Source organism: Mytilus edulis, unplaced genomic scaffold, assembly GCF_963676685.1.
Source record: "Mytilus edulis unplaced genomic scaffold, xbMytEdul2.2 SCAFFOLD_1750, whole genome shotgun sequence".
NCBI classification, from domain to species: domain Eukaryota; kingdom Metazoa; phylum Mollusca; class Bivalvia; order Mytilida; family Mytilidae; genus Mytilus; species Mytilus edulis.
This window is the reverse complement of record NW_027267284.1, coordinates 1-19,678: the sequence shown is the minus strand read 5'-3', so window position 1 is coordinate 19,678 and position 19,678 is coordinate 1. Positions and strand designations below refer to the sequence as shown.

At 32.3% G+C, this 19,678-nt stretch overlaps 1 pseudogene; it reads right to left on the bottom strand.

Annotated features, from left to right (window-relative positions):
- Nucleotides 1-1,057: 1,057 nt before the first annotated feature.
- Nucleotides 1,058-16,692, bottom strand: LOC139505108 (high affinity choline transporter 1-like; annotated as a pseudogene).
- Between the last annotated feature and the right edge of the window lie 2,986 nt (nt 16,693-19,678).

The window sequence follows — 19,678 nt, the reverse complement described above, 5'->3', positions numbered from 1 at the left end:
CCAGTTAAGTTACAGACACTTGGTCATCCACTCGAAATGATGAACAAAAAATGCAGTTTTGATACCGTTGTCTTTCTTATTACTATGTTGTTGATATCAACAGCAACTCAATAACCAGTGAGTGCAGATCCGACCGATATAGAGCGGAGATATCAAGCCAGGAAACAACACTCTTCAGTCTTAGCATCTCACAGATCACAGTGAACATGTCATTCAAGCCAGTACCGACACTATATCTTAATTGATACGTAACCTCGTGAATACTTTCAATAGGAGGAGCCGCTGGATAATAACACTGCCCCTTCAGAGTAATGAGTAAGAACGACTGAAATCAACACACAGATGTTTAACAGTCAAAATCAATTATTGGCTGACCGATGCAGTATTGAAAATTACTCCATGCCAATCTTGATCATAATTACTGTTAACCATCTTATTTTCGCGGATACTTTATTTCGCGTTTAGCCTTATCTAGTCAACTTCTCGGCTATTTAATTTCGCGATATTCTTATATACTAGAGTTGTTTAAATAAGGTAAGATCCAAGTTATACATATTCGCGACGATTTAAATTCGCGTCATTTTTCTAATCGCGAAAGTCGCGAAAATAAATCGCTCGCGAAATTAAGTTGGTTTACAGTATTAAGAGGAAAACGTTTAAAAAAGGCATATATCATTCAGCTAAAAAAAGCAAGCCCCTAACTTGAGGTAGGAAATAAAGGTTCAACTTTTTGGAAAAGAAAACCTCGTACAACTAATGTGCATTGTCATTTTAGCAATGAATAAACTGTATTACTATTAGAGATATGTTGTGTTGATAGTTAATCTTTCTTATTTTAAAATGTCTTGCATAATTAGCATAGAATTTATTGGGTATGAGGCTATTTTGACCATCTCAGTTTGGAAGTTTTCAAAGTTTATATCAGTTTTTTTTTATTATTTTACTTTCAATATAATTTACGAGATAATTTCAAATTCATAAGAATAAGATTAATAATTTATTCACTCAATTGATGATTAATATGTACAACAATTAATATCAAAATCTAACATATATATATATATATAAGATTCTTATTCAGTTTCATTGTCCGTTCAATGTTTGTAATTTTAAGATATGTTTATTACTCTTTGATCCACTGGCTTTCGACACATTATATTTAGTCTTAGACTTCTCAATTTTCTGTGAATATCTTGTAACTATGGAAACTATAACATTACACAGTACAGAAGTTACAAAGGCAAATGTTCGAAATGGAAAGTTTTGTCCAGTTTCGACATCATAGTCAGGATAAAAAATAAATGCTGGCAAGTTGATGGTAGGTTCTCCTGCACCGATCCGTAATGTCACACTCACGAGGTATCCTACAATAGCACCATAACTGTTCGTCCATTTAAAATGTACAGCACATAATAACTGGGGCAGTACAATCACAAAAACAATGTCGGCTGCTAAGATAAATAATCCGTACACAATTGGAACAAATATAGATATGACTGTTGCCAAGGATCCAACAAATAAAATGGCTAACCTCTGTATCCACAGTAACTCACTGTCAGATGCCTGAGGAGCAAACAAAACCAAATAGGTTAAAAATTATATCATATTAATTTTCAATTGTTAATTGACAGCAACTCAAATATTATGTAACACCTAAATTCACATCAATCCTTATTTTGTTATGCAAGTCTAAAACATTTCAATTTCCCAAAATTATTTTCAATATCAATGTTCGGGTCCTTTTTCTGTTGCAACCTAGAATGGCTTCGAAGCAAACTATAAAACATATTTTATTTTTACATCTGCAATAAACCATTGTTTAAAAATTAAGCGTATAAACATATAAAAAAAATCATGGTGAATATCCTACCTTGGTTCTTAACAGTTGAGCATAAATATTGTATGTAAACATTGAACTTGATCCTAAAATGGAACTGTCCATAGATGACATTACTGCAGCAGAAATTGCTCCTAGACCTGTTAAATAATTTGGTAATTAGTTGAAACCTGGTAAACGATTTTTTCACAGACTCCACATATGCTTTATAACCCACGTATTAAAATCACTGTGTTTGTTTGTCGTATTTCCTTTTCATTTATTATCTTAGCATATATCGGACAGATGGTATCCTTATTTAAAATGTTTCGCATTTTCTTATGCCCTGACTGATTCGGTATGGCCTTGTTGAAAGACGAACGTTGACTTATAGTTGCTTACTTCCACGTTATTTGGAATCTGGAGGAAAGTTGTCTCATTGTGCATTGGCAGTACTACCATATTTTTATGTCAAGCAATTCTTATTCACTTTTTTTTAAGGTTGTGAACTATGTAGTTATATAAAAAGAGATGAGATCACCACAAAAGAAGCTGTTAATCTTTTCCGACAGTGGATTCTTTCTTTTTGAAAAAAATACAAAAGTATAAAAAATAAAGTATGAATCTTGCCTATAGTATCAAATGGTTAAAATTTGTGGGATGGAGAAATGCATTTCCCAACTTATTCGGTATACAAGAGCTTGGAGCCCCTACATAGACTGTGTACAACATTCCAGTGTGTGCACAGCATGTTGATGAATAAAGGCAACAGTAGTATACCGCTGTTCAAAACTCATAAATCCATGGACAAAAAACAAAATCGGAGTAACAAACTATAACTGAGGGAAACGCATTAAATGTAACAGGAGAACAACGACACAACATTCAAATGTAACACACACAGAAACGGACTAAGCATTAGACAAAATCCTATGAGAATAACAAATATAAAATGAATTTGGGATAGATAAGTACCGTGACACGTTTTATAGTAATGTGAATTTACACTAAAAAATAAGAGAAAACAAACGACACAACGGAAACACAACGTTTAAATGTAACACACACAGAAACGAACTATAATATAACAATGGCCATATTCCTGACTTGGTACAGGACATTTTTAAAGGAAAAAATGGTGGGTTGAACCTGGTTTTGTGGCATGCCAATTCTCCCTCTTTTATGCCCTGTGAAATATAACATTAAAATGACACCATTGTTTAAAATTTAAGCGTATGTAGTGTAAAAAAAACATATAAACATGAAAACATATAAACATTAACCAGGGGTTTGCCAACGAACTAATCATCCTTTTTTCTTTTTAAATTCATCGTAAGGTACCAAGACCATGTTGATAAATATTTTGTATCAACTTCTCAAATAATACTCGATGGTCTTGAAGTATAGATTCTTGGTACTGACGTATTGTATCACTTTAATAACGTGCTATTGTTTTCTTTTATTTGTCTTTACGAATATTCCTTTACCGTTTAGTCTGTTTTGGATGATATCTATTTAATGTGGCTCTGTACTTATACATCTCGTCATTGTTTTATTGTTCTATGGTAAAATTTTGTATTCTTGTCTTTCATTTTAGCCAAAGTGATTTGTCTAAATGCCTTTTTGTGTTTCTTTGAAACATGATGTGGCTCTGTACTTATACATCCCGCCATTGTGTTATTGCGCTATTATATTCGTGTCTTTCATTTTTTCTAATAAGCTTTTATTATATGCCTTTTGTGCCTCTTTTTCACATATGTTTGTTTTTATAGTGGTTAAGAACATAACACGATGTTGACTGTTGTACCCTTATTTTGACATATTTGCCTATTATGTCTGTTTATTTTGTTCACACATCGTTGTCAATATAGTGGAATTTTATGCGACTCTCATACAAGTTAGAGGTTTAGCTAGCTATAAAAACAAGATGAACTAACCATTTTCGTCATATTTCGTCATATTACAGTTGTTACCCATTCGTTTGGTGTGTTTGAGTTTTTGATTTAACCATTTGATTAGGGACTTCCCGTTTTGAATTTTCCATAGAGTTCACCTTTTTCGTGCATTTACGTTTTAGTGTTAGTTTATGTTCGCTTTCTACGTCACATAATAAGTGCCAACTGTTGCCCTAAACGTTTGAAGGTTTGTATTCCTTTGAGTTCTATACATATTTATAATCCCAAAACATAAATGTAAGTGGTTTCTGTAATTAATACATACCAATCACTGCTACAACATTTGGTGTAAAATTCTGTAAAACTAGGGGAAGTACCATACTGCCCTGGTTCAGATCCATAGGTGACTGTCCAAGACTTGTTTTATTCCAATCTTTAAATAGATTTTTACTGATAGAGATTGAAATAGGTTGGAATTACATTTTAAAATATTGTGTAACACTGCCTCATATTCATTTAAAGTCAGGAAACTCGTCAAAGTTTATTTTATGCTACACCTTAATGCTTTTCTTGTTTTGTTTTGTGTTATGTGCGTATTTCACTAACAAGAGTTTGGTTTAATAAAGGCAACAGTATATACCGCTGTTCCAAATTCATATATCGATTGAAAAAAAAAATCGGGTTACAAACTAAAACTGAGGGAAACACATCAAATATAAGAGAAGAACTACGACACAACAGAAACACAACATTAATTGTTACATACACAGAAACGAATTATAATATAACAATGGCCATTTTACTGACTTGGTACAGGACATTTTAATAAAAAAAAATGGTGGGTTGAACCTGGTTTTGTGGCATGCCAAAACCTCCCGCTTTTATGGCAATGTTAAATATAACATTAAAATGACAACATTACATGACAGGACTGCAGTACAAATAAATGGGAGAACATATAGGACAGAGAAACATACGAATAATTTAATACGCGTGTTTCATCCACACAAGACTAACCAGTGACGCTTAGATGAAAAAAGTTCGAAAGCCAAAACAAGTACAAAGTTGAAGAGCACTGAGGTAGCAATACATAGTTAGAAGTTTAGTTTCGCATTATGGCCATAGTGAATTTTTTAAATATGAAAGTTTTTGCACGATAACATTGATTTTTAGATGATTGAAGAATAATATAGCCTTCTTAGTGGGTTTATATGAAGATTTAGATTGTTTTAGCATGTTCTATATGCCATTTATCTGTTTGACAGTCCGTATTATCTTATCTGTACCGCCCATAGGCCCATAAATTATTGTAGTGTTTATCAACAAAGATTTTCCGCTCGATCTTTTCAATTCAATTTTATGAAAAAACGAGCAGAAATTCATATGATTGTTTTGGACCTCTTGATAGATATATATAAACCTATGGTTTCAGGAAAGGTACCACTGTAATTGATTGAAACTTTCCTTTGGACAAAATTTTGGAGACTTTGTGACATGTTCACACCCCCCCCCCCCCCCCCCCTTTTTGCAATATTTTGTATCAAAGAAATGCAGATTGTTGCCATGGTTACATCCAAAAGTGATTATACTTCACCATTATGACCATTAGAAATCAAATCTATAGAAGATTCTCTTTCTATGAATATGTACATGCATAACACAAATATTAAGCCTTATTTGTTAGAAAGGAAAGGAAAGAGGGTGTTTAAAAATTTTGAGTGTCAATTTTAAGTTTTTTTCCTAACTGTGTATTGCTACCTGAGGACCAACAGTTCAAAAAAGTTGTGCCTAATACGGCTTGGGGCTTCCGCCTTGGATAAGAACATCCTTATTATTTAGAATAATTCTTACTTTTGTAAACAGTAAATTTTTATAAAATGACTTTATAATAGATATACATGATAAAAACTGAAGTGGTGACTACTAAGTCCTAAACCAGCTCATAAAAATTTACAGCCGAGTTAGCCAAAGCTATCAACGCACAAAGTGACGTCACATTTGAAAATTCCCCAAAATAGGATGGATCTAGGATCGAATTCAAGATTAGATTTGTAATATTGATATAACATTTATTAATAACAATGAAAATTACAATAATATCAAATTGTGGTAGTAATTAGATAACTAATTGTATTATCTAGCTTTGTCGGTGTTTCTTCTGAACCAAACTGTAAACCAAATATATCGTATAAACTTAGTTGACACAAACTAAAATCTAATAAATGAACTGAGTGATTAATGATATTTACCATAACACACGAAAACAACAGAAAAAAATGAGATTTACAACTACAAACGATAGTATTTAATAGATTTGACAAAATCCGATGAGAATAACAAATATAACTGGTATGTTGTTAGAATTTAATTCTCAAATTCTAGAGATATACTACCTGCATTTGTAGCCACAGCTCCTATAATCACAGATGGAATCACAAGAATAACTGCACTGCTAGCTCCAACCACAGACAAGATCTGGGCCTGCCTTCCTGACCTCACTGATAGTACTCTCTGGAAGTATGACTGCCATGGAATCGTTCCCAGTGTCTACAAAAAATATACTAGATTTTGAGAAAGTTCATCGTCACAGCTAACAAGGGCGACCCATCTGTAATCAGGTGAGACCGTGATGGGTGTTATCTTAACTGTTTTGATGCTGCCTTACTGATAAAGACATCATTTCGATTTTTTTTCCCCATACAGTTTCATTTATATATTCAGTGAAGATGAATAAAAACTTTACATACGGTATCTATTACTTTACATGGAATATCCTTATGGGCCAGTATTTTCTCATTTGCATAAGTGTTTAGAGGTTGATGTCTTTGTCTTATGAAAAGGAGTAGGTCCGGTAAGGGCCGATTTTGGCCTCAAATTACAGGTTCATCTAACGAATGTGTTGGGACACTTTTTATATTTCAATTGATTCGATTAGTTTATGTGAACGATTTTAACTGACTTCGTCATTAAAAACGCTCAAGCTTAAATATGCAACATCTACCAAATATGCCAAAAAAAACGTCACTTTTCAGAGGGTTTTTGTCAAAAATGAAAGTGGCCGCATCCGTGTTCATCCTTAACCTTTATATATATTATGTATTATCATCAAACACAACTTATATTTTCATATTATGAATGAACACGAATGCGGCCACTTTCATTTCAGACGGACACCGTCTAAAATTTAACTAAAATGCTAAAATTGTGAAGATTTCAGTAATTTAGCATGACTTAATGATGCTAGTACGCGTAAATTTTGATCTTGGTAAAAAATGCTGGAAGAAGATTACTTTTGAAAATCAACATACTGCTTACTTTTAAGCATTGACCAGTACTTGTTAGCATTATTGGAGAGTAATAAAACATGACTTTAACACTACTAAATAAACTCATCATAGATACCAGGGTTGAATTTAGTATTTACGTCAGACGCGCGTTTCGTCTACAAAAGACTCATCAGTGACGCTCGAATCCGAAAAGTTTTAAAGGCCTAATGAAGTACGAAGTTGAAGAGCATTGTGGACCAAAATTCTTAAAAGTTTTGCCAAATACAGCTAAGGTAATCTATTCCTGAAATAGAAAAGCCTTAGTTAGTTTTTCAAAAAATTAAAGGTTTTGTAAACAGTTAATTTATAAATATGACCATATCAATGATAATTCATGTCAGCACAGAAGTGAAAAGTTTTAACCAATGACAAACTAACTATTGACATAAGACAATAAATATTGCGAATATCAATAAGCTTTTTAATGGATACATATTTTTTTGCATTCAAGAACTCTATGTAAAATGCTTCTAGTATTTAATCTTACCATGGCAACAAAGAGATCCCACCACTGACCAGCAAATGAAATATCAAAAGTTCCAACCCCCCAGGTATCAGCAGAGTTGCTTATGTCTCCAACATTCTCATTGGTCAGTATAAATGGCAAACTGAGAACCTTAAACGGAAATTTTGATATACATAATGTTATCAGATCATTCCTGTTATTAATGTATACGAAATCTTGCAATTGCAAATACTTTTCAAAAGAATTTCGCACATATATATTATGTTTAAACAATGTTTACATTTATTGGATATTTATTACACTATGGGACTGAAAACCTTCACGTTATATATAATATGAATAATAAATAGCAAAGATAACACATAATGGGTTGTTCCTACGTATTTTCAAAGCATGCAGAGTCTGTTCAAATGGTTTAAGAATGTTGAAGATAGGACATAATTAATTAAGTTGCTGAAAATGTTCTTACCAATCCAAATGTAATAAATAGTAGTTGCACTATATCGGTATACGCTACAGAAATCATCTGACCAATCATGGTGTAAATTATAGTTACTGCTGAAGATGTGACTATAGCAACAGTCAGAGGAATATTGACAATCACACTTAAGCTTGTCCCTAAAATTGCAAAGACAATACTATTTGAAAAAGTCATAATTCAAATGTGATTAATCTATCGTAAGCTAACTAAGGTCTTTCCTTTTTCTATAAAGAAAGACCTTACTGTATTTCTTCTGATTATTATTATTATTCTTTCCGCCAAACTTTAACGACTTTTCCCAAAAAAAGTACCCGACATGTTAAAATGATATTAGGTATCTAGTATCGGTTGACCAAAAGCTATCTTGTGGTTATGGCACAATCCCGTAACATTTCCTTTATAGCGGTTATCTCCCCTAACACCGAAAACCTTGTTATCATTCTAACTCCATAACCATAATAGGTAGAAAAAAACGAAGGGTGGAATTTGTTCAGGAGCAGACCCTGGTTCTTCGTTACATTGGATCGAGAAGATTTAACCACTAATTGGTAGGGTTATGCACCTTTGAAAATTAACAAATGTCGGTTGGCCACTCAAACTCAAAAACCGTAAGTTGTAGCCACCTAGGATCTTCACCAATGATCATCAATTCACGTGACCATGAAAATTGACCTAAGGTCAAGGTCATGACCTAGATTTTAACCTAAGCTTGTTATCGAATTTACTCAATAACCGTAAAAGATGGCTGATAAAATGTAACGGAGAAAATGTGTATCTTGTCGAGATAAACATTTGTTATGCGAGTCCAAAATTATTGGACCAACTATCATGGACCTAGGGCACCAAAACTGTTTTTCGGGTGATGGTTTTTTGCTTATAACTCAAAAGAGGTTAGAGATAGAAAGACACTTTGAATTGCAAAAATGTTCAGCATAATAAGATCTATTAAGTTAGGTCAAGGTCAGAGTTCAAGGTCCCTAGCAACGACATAAAACACCTTACCAACCTTATATTTTTGAACTTAGAAGGCTATGAATAATATAAATATGTATTTTTTTTAATACTGGAAATGACATTTTTGTCCCTAGCAACGACATATAAGTCCTTAGCAATCACTTATTTTTTTAACTTTAAAGACTATGAATAGTGCATATCACATTCATAATACTTGAAGTAATATTATTATCCTTTGGAATGATTTTTGTCCTTAACAACCACTTGTTATGAACATAAAAAGTCCTTAGCAACAATATTATTTTTTTAACTAACAAGACTATCAATAAAAGGGAAAAGGAAAGACCTTTCAATTGTTCATGAACAATTGACTTTTAATTGAAAGTTTGTTCTTGTTCTTTTAGTAACTAACTAACTAGCTCACTAATTTTATTCAGTATAAAATCCAGTACAAAAGGATCATACATAAATACAATACATAAAAAACATAGAAAAACAAAACAAAAATAAAACATAAAGAGACAACAATTGTGACACTTATAACAAACAATTGTAGACAAAACACCCACTTCAATAGTATGCAGTTATTCCCACTGAAGAATTTCTAATCAAAATAAATTGGATATGGATATAAGAAATCTGCTGAGAACATCAGTTTCCAAACAGTTCATTTAATATATAAATTTATCAAAATTAACTAAATTACCAAAACATGGTACAATATTAACAATGTCATCATTAAATTTTTCCCTCTCGTATTGGTAGAGATAACATTCACAAATAAAATGAAACTTTTTCATAAAAAAAGAAGCATGTGGAACATGTATAACAGTTAAAACAAAGTGCAATGAGTCTTCTGGTATATAATCAGTCGAAAGGTAGATGTCCTTGTTATAGTTTGAAAAGTGGAAAATAGAATAGAATAGAAATATATCTATACTCGTCCAAAAAGTTAAATTACACAACAACCAAACCCCAACAAAAATTCAAATAGGAACGTCTCTTATGAAATGGTAAATTCAAAAGTTCAAAATACATCAAACGAATGGAAAACATTAATCATATTCCTGACATGATAAAGCATTTGTGTATATAGGAAATGATGAATTTACCTGGTTTCATAGCTCTATGACAGCAACAAAGGAGGGATCGAAGCATTTATTAGCATGTCTCTTTATTTTCTTTAATATGCATTTAACAAAGATCATGGTGCCTTATAATAATTCTAGCTTAGTGAACAACTAAATCAGTAAAAGATTTATAAACTGTCATAATAGTCATAAATCAATTTCTGATGTGTCTGTATCATTAGGGAAATAGTTCTTAAACTACCTTACCTAACGCTGATAAAATGGATGCAGTCCAAAAAACATCTCCACATAAGGATGCAAGGTACACCATAAACACCAAAGTATTACCATATACCTCTTGACAAGGGTCCAACATGGTCAGGTAATTATGGTCCCTCATTTTCTTGGCAAACAACAAACCACCTGTTGAAAAGTACTATACGAATAATGAAGATATGAAATAACTTAAATGAAACAGAAACTAAAAACAAAGACAACTAGATCGATATCGCAAGTGCTCCCAAATAGGGCATACGCTAGATTTGACGTATTATATGTGCAACCATCTAGAGTATCTAACTACTGTTGCCTCTTATTTACAAAACTATTTGCATAATAAGAATACGTTCTAAAGAAGAAATGGGTTTTAATTGATTTGTTGATTGATAATTATTTGATAGACGTCCAATGGAGAAAAGAAGTCAAAGGCAAATTGAATATAATATTTCAAAATACAGAACAATATTTAATGTGTCTGACGTACTTGTTCGTAGATGATCAAAAACTGTTCGACACATTTTTTTTAATATATTTTGACAGCAGGAAAAGGGTGCATTATATGATTGAAATTCTCCAATAGACAACCTTTCACATAACAGTTACCAAGTACGACTGCAGGCAGTCGGGAGTAAATGTCCAACGGCACCAGAAGGCCAACAGTTCTTGAAACAAAGTCAATAAACTGGAAACATAACTATAAAATAATAATAACAGTTTCAGGTGAAGATGATTCCAGACAATGGATTAAAAGCGAAAAAAGAAAGGTAGATTGCTTGGTTTGCCAAATGCTCTACGAAATCTATTCCTATAATATTAGCATATATGTTTTAGCTATGAAAACTGGGTTTTAGGAAGAGTGCATACATGGCTCCACAAGAAAAAAATAAATCAATCTTATTTTATATTCATTTGCAATCTGTTATATCTATAATACTAAAATAACGAGGTCCAATTTGTCAGCCGTCATGGGGGTAAAAACGAAAAATCAAAGAATTCAACTTTATATATAGCTAATATAGGACAATGGTGTTGATTAAAAATTACACCATTCCAGACCCTTTTGTTTTCCACATAATAATATTGCCAATAATAAACAAGTTCCGGGTCGAATCCGATACCGATACCAATAGTATATTCATCTGTTACCTATTACCTTATATATACGTTACGCATCTGACAGGCGCACCACCAAACGGTGAATTTAGGATTTTGCTATATACACGGGTCATATTCAGAGTGTTGACACTACTAAAATCAATCATTGTCACATTGTTCTCGATTGTAGTATTTTAATCAGTATGAATTTCTAAGATGACAATACCGTGAATACGAATACTAAAAATCTGGATTAAAATAAGGCGTATAGGTACAGTTTTCAATTTGGTAGCCGGAATGACGTAAAACAGCGAATCAAAGAATTTTATTTATACTTTATATAGGATAATGCTGTTGATTAAAAAATATTCCTGTCCAGACCCTTTTGTTTTCTAAATAATTAATAATACCAATAATTGATAAGTTCAAGGTCGACGGGTTCAAACAGAAAGATTTTGAAAGCAGAGAAAACTGTGCATCTTATAATCGGCATGACTTTATCAGATGACAATACCAATACTAAAATAAGGCTTACGCATAGTTATATACTTTAATTCAGTCACAGACCCGCGATATCACGGGTGTGTTCTAGTAAATAATATTCGTTTACTGAATTATTCAGAGTTGTGTTACTTTGTTGACTGCATCTATCCCAATAATTTTGAAATACACGATACCACAGATACAGAAAGACTGCTTCATATTTTGATTATATTTCTCTTTGTGGACATTCCATTTCTGTGTGGCGAAATTCGAGTCATTTTCCGATATATAGACGATGTCCTTACACACAATATTTTACACTTTGTTAATTATTTTGAAAACACTTATTCCGTTGAACTTAAAATGAATAAAAAAAAACAAAAAAAAAAACAGATACAGCTAGGTCTACTTCATAATTTGACTTCTATTTAGAAATTGACATTGAGGAAGTCAGATGAGAACAAGGTTGCCAAATAAACTTTACTACTAAATAGATTTCAATTACAAACTTTTCCATATCTTGTACCAACATTCAAATCACACCATTATAAGAAGTTTTTAATGCCAATTGATACTGTATGACTTGTGTTTCCTACCATTAGTTCCTTAATATAATTTCTTTGCTTTCAACGGAACTATTGCATCAACGGTTCCAAAAGGTATAGCTTAAGTACTTTATCGAAATGTTACGGACGCCATCATGATTTTGTAGAACGTTATGGAACATCTGTGTCACAAAAAGTTTAAACGAGATCGCAACATTGTTCATACTGTTAAAGATTTTGCTAAACAAAAATAATATACTACCTAAAATGAGTCCAATAAATATACCAAATGGTGCTAAGGTCCATACAAGACCACTGGTTGCTATGGATTCTGCTGTTCCATTTATATAGCCTCCACCCACTGTTGTGGCTATTAAACGAAAAGAGCATAATAAAACATATTTGAAATCTTGTTTTATCGATGATACATGTAGTTTACTTTCTTCAATACACATGACCATGGACGGTGCAGAGTCGTATAAAAAGATACCATCGGACGATAAAAAATCATTAGCCGAATAAAACAGAAAAAAAACATGATCCAAACAGAAAGTCGATACAGAAAAAAACCACTACACACAAAAGTAAAGATTGAGAAACACAAACTCGATAAAAGAAAAGTAAAATCACAAAAATACTGAACTCCGAGGAAAATTCAAAACGGAAAGTCCCAAATCAAATGATAAAACACATCAAACGAACGCACGACTTAGATGCTTAAGAATGGTAGGAAGTTCCAACTCCACTTGTGGTATCTTTCGTGTTACCCATGACTAATTCCAACTAAATGATTCATATTCAGTGATGTTATAAATTCAGATATTTCATTATGGTTTAATAAATGATGCCGATGTCCGTGAATCGTTTGCAGAGATGACTTTAACTTTACAATGTTGACCCTTGGTTAACCAGTTTCTAAATATAAGTATAGTGCCGTCTGATCTTTAATTTTACATATTGTGTCCTATTCTTGATAATGACATTGATCTGGTGTAAAAAAAAAGTAAAATCCGAAAAGTCATGAACTCAAAACGGAAATTCTCTAATCAAATGGCAAAATCAAATCACACGAATGGATATCAACTGTCTTATTCCTAACTTGGTACAGGCATTTAATTATGAATAACATGGTGAATTAAACCTGATTTTATAGCCTGCTAAACCTTTCATTTGTATGACAGACGCATAAAAGGTAAAACTGTTAAAAATAGGGTACAACAGTCAACATAATGTTATAATCTTAATCACTATGAAACAAAAGGATCGACTTTCTTGGTTTCTTTTACTAGTAATGTGAAATATTGTTGACAATTTAAAGATGCCCAATTATAATATATATATATATATATATAGGGTTTAAACTGAGATCCGTAACATGTGTTCTCTTAAAAATGTCAGTTGCAAAAGGCGAGAAAGTGGTATTTTATAAATCTCTACTCGGAGTCTCCATTATCTCCTGTAGGCACATTCACATTTATCATAAATCTAGTTTTTAATTGCTAATATAATAGACGTCCGTAATTCTAAAAGAGATTTTGTTCAGCATAAGGCTGACCTAACAATATTAGGCGTTGTATAGACTATTCCAGCGACAAACTGCCTTGTTTTTAAACTGTAGGCGTTACCTATCTAGCATCTCTAATTTCACAAATTAACTAAAACAATAAATCTGTCACCATAATCTGATACCATGAGATTCTGCTACTGTTGGTATTTTTACTATCTGTATACACTAAATATTTCAAATAAATCTTTCAATTCACAACATTGTAAATGAGTCATCTATTACTATTTTGAGTTATATCTATATAGAGGTTATTTTTTATTTCAGAAAATTGAAGACTACAGATTAAAACTGAGAAACAAATTAATGCTGTGGACATAATCCTTCTTTGTGTATTTATCATAATTTGACTTGTATTGTGATTTATTTTTCTGTATAACACTTTAAAACTGAAAATGTTATTATTAAAACATCGTCTGCTACTATAAACATATTGTTTGTGTTACATATGTTATCATCAACAGAGGTACAGCTTATCTCAATATGGGTCACATTCCTAGTGCAATTAGAATTGTCAATCAAGAAGGGTGATCATTTTGATCAACAAACCAGAGCTTGGTCGATGGAGTAAGACAATTCAGTTGTTATTTGTCAACCAAACATAGTAGATCAGAACCTATTCTTTGCTTGACATTTCAAAGGAACATAAAAATATAAAAAATATCGAACTCCAAGATAATTCAACCAGATGCTCCGCAGGGCGCCGCTTTATACGACCGCAGAGGTTGAACCCTGAACGGTTGGGGCAAGTACGGACACAACATTCAAGCTGGATTCAGCTCTTAATTTGGATTGTGATTAAATAGTTGACACAGCATAGGTTTTTGACACAGAATGAATGTGGTCTAATAAACTTAAAATTTCCAAATTCAAATTTCTAATGGAGTTTGCAACAATAATTACTCATTTAAATACATCATAAAATATTAAAATGTAAAAAAAGTGCTTGTTATCACTGAATGGTAAAGATTGTTTTAATTTATCAGTTGGTAGTAAAAGTGAATATACATTGTATATTGTATAAAACAATGATTTAAGTTGATTCAACTATTATTCTGGACAAAGAAAGATAACTCCAATTGAAATTGTGCAATTAGATATTTCTTGCTATTGCGCAATGCTGTGCAATTGAAAATACTTGCTATTGCACAATACTGTGCAATTGAAGATTTCTTGCTATTGCGCAATACTGTGCAATTGAAAATTTCTTGCTATTGCACAATACTGTGCAATTGAAGATTTCTTGTTATTGCTGAGTACTGTGCAATTGAAAATTTCTTGCTATTGCACAATACTTAATATTATTATTTTGGATCCTGATTTGGACCAATTTGAAAACTGGGCCCATAATCAAAAATCTAGGTACATGTTTGGATTCAGCATATCAAAGAACCCAAAGAATTCAAGTTTTGTTAAAATCAAACTAAGTTTAATTTTGGACCCTTTGGACTTTAATGTATACCAATTTGAAAACAGGGCCAAAATTAAGAATCTACATACACAGTTAGATTTGGCATATCAAAGAACCCCATTTATTCAATTTTTGATGAAATCAAACAAAGTTTAATTTTGAACCCCGATTTGGACCAACTTGAAAACTGGACCAATAATAAAAAATCTAAGTACATTTTTAGATTCAGCATATCAAAGAACCCCAAGGATTCAATTTTTGTCAAAATCAAACTTAGTTTAATTTTGGACCCTTTGGACCTTAATGTAGACCCATTTAAAAACGGGACCAAAAATTAAGAATCTACATACACAGTTAGATTCGGCATATCAAAGAACCCCAATTATTCAATTTTTGATGAAATCAAACAAAGTTTAATTTTGGACCCTTTGGGCCCCTTATTCCTAAACTGTTGGGACCAAAATTCCCAAAATCAATACCAACCTTCCTTTTATGGTCATAAACCTTGTGTTTAAATTTCATAGATTTCTATTCACTTTTACTAAAGTTAGAGTGCGAAAACTAAAAGTATTTGGACGACGACGACGACGACGTCAACGTGATAGCAATATACGACGAAAAAATTTTCAATTTTTGCGGTCGTATAAAAAGGGGAAATCCATATAAACTGACAAAATGATACGTTATTTACCATTGGATTATGTGACACTATCTCCATTGAAAATGCTATGTTATAATCTGGTTTATAGATAGTTAAACTCCAGCTTGTATGCGCAACTCGACTTTGTAATTTGCAAATCGATACACTACAGAAAGTAGATATATGTTACAGCTTATCACTGTCAAGATGCTGACTTAATATGAGGTCATTCTGGTGAGACGTTACGAGAACAATGTTTGTTGGACTAACCGACGACGGACGGACAGACGAATTAGGTAATTACAATATAGCCCCCATATATAGTGTCCAGTGTACTGATAATATTTACCTGTTACAGTAAAAATTCCAACAACAGTATTAAGGTCTCTGCCTGCCACAATGGACGATTCCATTGCTGTTACTTTGGTGGACATTTTCTTACGACGAGCGGCCACAACACCAACAATCAAATCACAATATAAAACAATAACAGCACAACCAGTCCAACAACATTTATTGCCATGGTGAAAAGAAGTTGTTAGTTTTCTCAATAAAAACTTTCCCCAATCTATGATGTAATTCACTTTACGTTTCACACTGAAAGAACATCAACACTTTCATTATCATTTAGGGAATGTCACTATTTTACCTTTGCAAAATTCAGGTGAAGGTAATAATTTGTATTTAGCTGGCTTACATATTTATAGACCAATCTTGGGAGTACTAATCTCGCGGACAGCATATGATTTTTTTAATTGGTGCAAGTTCGACAATGATGAATAAGTAAGAAAAACAAAAATAAACAAAGTAATTCATTGATAGTTTTTAGAAATCTATAAATCTTTAAGTCGACCAATATGTTATGAAGATACATCAATTACATCAAAGTCCTACCAGAGATAGTGTTTCCCTCTTCAATAATTTGTTATAAAGAGTTTCGTCCATAAATGATGACAGTGTAAGATAGTATAAACAGGATGTTTTAAATACAATTTACATACCATCTTTAACTTCGAAAGAAAGACCTACATACTAGATAACAAAAATACATAACGTTGATTTATTATCATACAGTTATAAAAATTACTACAAGTAATGTTATGTGCATTTTAGAGATAAAATTGAGTCTTTAGGAGGACTGTTTTGTTAAGGGGAAAATAGTGTAGCTGTTATGGTGAAATATCTCGTCCTCATGGTTATTATTGAAAATTGTTTTGAAAATCTTTTTAATGTTAATTTGCCATAGGTATAACAAAAACTTAGCATTATTATTGATCCATAAAAATAAGGTCAAGACCAGATGAGCCCTGATAGACGGCCCTATATACACCTTACAATCTTCAAAAACATGTAATTGATCAATTACTTGTTTTATTTTTTTAACTTAAAAACGGACCTAATAACAAAACTAGAGGCTCTAAAGATCCTGTGTCGCTCACCTTGGTCTAGGTTCATATTAAACAAAGGACACAGATGGATTCATGACAAAATTGTGTTTTGGTGATGGTGATGTGTTTGTAGATCTTACTTTACTGAACATTCTTGCTTCTTACAATTATCTCCATCTATAATGAACTTGGCCCAGTAGTTACAGTGGAAAATATTTTGTAAAAAACTTACAAAAATAAACAAAATGTATGAAAACTTAAAAAAATGACTATAAAGGGCAATTACTCCTGAAGAGGTCAATTGACCATTTTGGTCATTTTCACTTATTTGTAGATCTTACTTTGCTGTACATTATTGCTGATTACAGTTTATCTCTATCTATAATAAAATTCAAGATGATAACCAAAAAGCTGCAAAATTTTCTTAAAATTACCAATTCAGGGGCAACAATGGGTTGCCTGATTGGTCTGAAAATTTCAGGGCAGATAGATTTTGACCTAATGAACAACTTAATATCAGTCAAATTTGCTCTAAATGCTTTGGTTTCAGAGAAATGAGCCCAAAAACTGCATTTATTCCTATGTACTATTGTAAGCCATGACGGCCATCTTGAATCGCAGGCAGGGTCTTCAGACACATTTTTTAAACTAAATACCCTAATGATGATTGTGGACAAGTTTGGTAAAATTTGTCTTAGTAGTTTCAGAGAAGAAGATTTTTGTAAAAAATAACAAAAATTCACAAAACATTGTTAAAAATTTACTATAAATGGCAATAACTCCTTAGGGGGTCAATTGACCATTTTGGTCATGGTGACTTATTTGTAGATCTTACTTTGCTCAACATTACTGCTGTTTACAGTTTATCTCTATCTACAATAATATTCAAGATAATAACCAAAAACAGCAAAATTTCCTTAAAATTACCAATTCAGGGGCAGCAACCCAACAACATGTTGTCTAAAAATTTAGAAGTAGATAGATATTGACCTGATAAACAATTTTACCCCTGTCAGATTTGCTCTTAATGCTTTGGTTTCAGAAATATAAGCCAAAATCTACATTTTACCTGTATGATTTATTTTTAGCCATGGCTGCCATCTTGGTTGGTTGGCCAAGTCACTGGACACATTTTTTAAACTAGATACCCTATGATGATTGTGGTCAAGTTTGGTTAAATTTGGCCCAGTAGTTTCAGAGGAGAAGATTTTTGTAAAAGTTAATGACGACGCCGGACGCCAAGTGATGAGAAAAGATCACTTGGCCCTTTGAGCCAGGTGAGCTAAAAAGTTGTGCAATGATTGATGAAAATGGGGTCAAGGTCAGTTGACACTTTTTGACGAACAATATTTTATACGCCAAACATAGTTGACTCAATATTAAAGGTATCTCATTCTGAGAAAAAAACTGGTCTTGAAATCTTATTGTTGACTTATAAACCATGGATTGCATACACAGCTCTTTCTTTATGACTTTCGAACAGTGGTATACTACTGTTGCCACTATTTACAGGGTTCACCAGATCTTGACCTCATTTCAGGTACCCGTGTTTCAACTTTCACTTTATAAATATATAATTTCCTTAAGGCTAGGTTAAATATTATAGCACTTCACTTCTACCTACTAAATCAAATTAATGCATATTAATTGTGAGTTTATAAACATTTACCATACAACTTGTGCAGCTATTTTTCTATTTATAGTCAAGGTCAAGTTTTGGGTCTTGGGAGACAGCAATATTGCAGTCAATTAATTCTAGAGAGGAAAGAATAATGCAGTACATGGACATTGGAGGGTTTTGAAAAACTATGTCCTGGCTCCTAAAAAGTAATTGAAAGGTCCGTTTATAAATTTGGAAATTATAAAGAAACAATTTCAACTACCTCAGGTAAAGTTGACCTTAGACGGATTTGGCTATTTTCATGTCATGTTTGGTCAAATAGCTCTAAAACTGTTTCAGATCTTATGAATCCTTGGCTTTGAGCATTCCTGATGAAGATAAATACAGTTTATAAACACTTCTGACGCATGAAATTGTTTAACCTGTTGTTTTAATTTTAAAGAAGTTATTGCTATAAACTGCCCAGTTACAAAGGATAAAAGGGGTAAAAAAAAGACCTTATAGACTAAAGGTTCAATGATATTTAAGGTCAATGCCGGGCTATTTACCTTATGCCCCCAAATTTTTTTTTCCCTATAAACAAGCTTATCACAAACAAATGTAGTTCTCAGATATTTGATCCTCAAACTGATCTTTTACCCTTT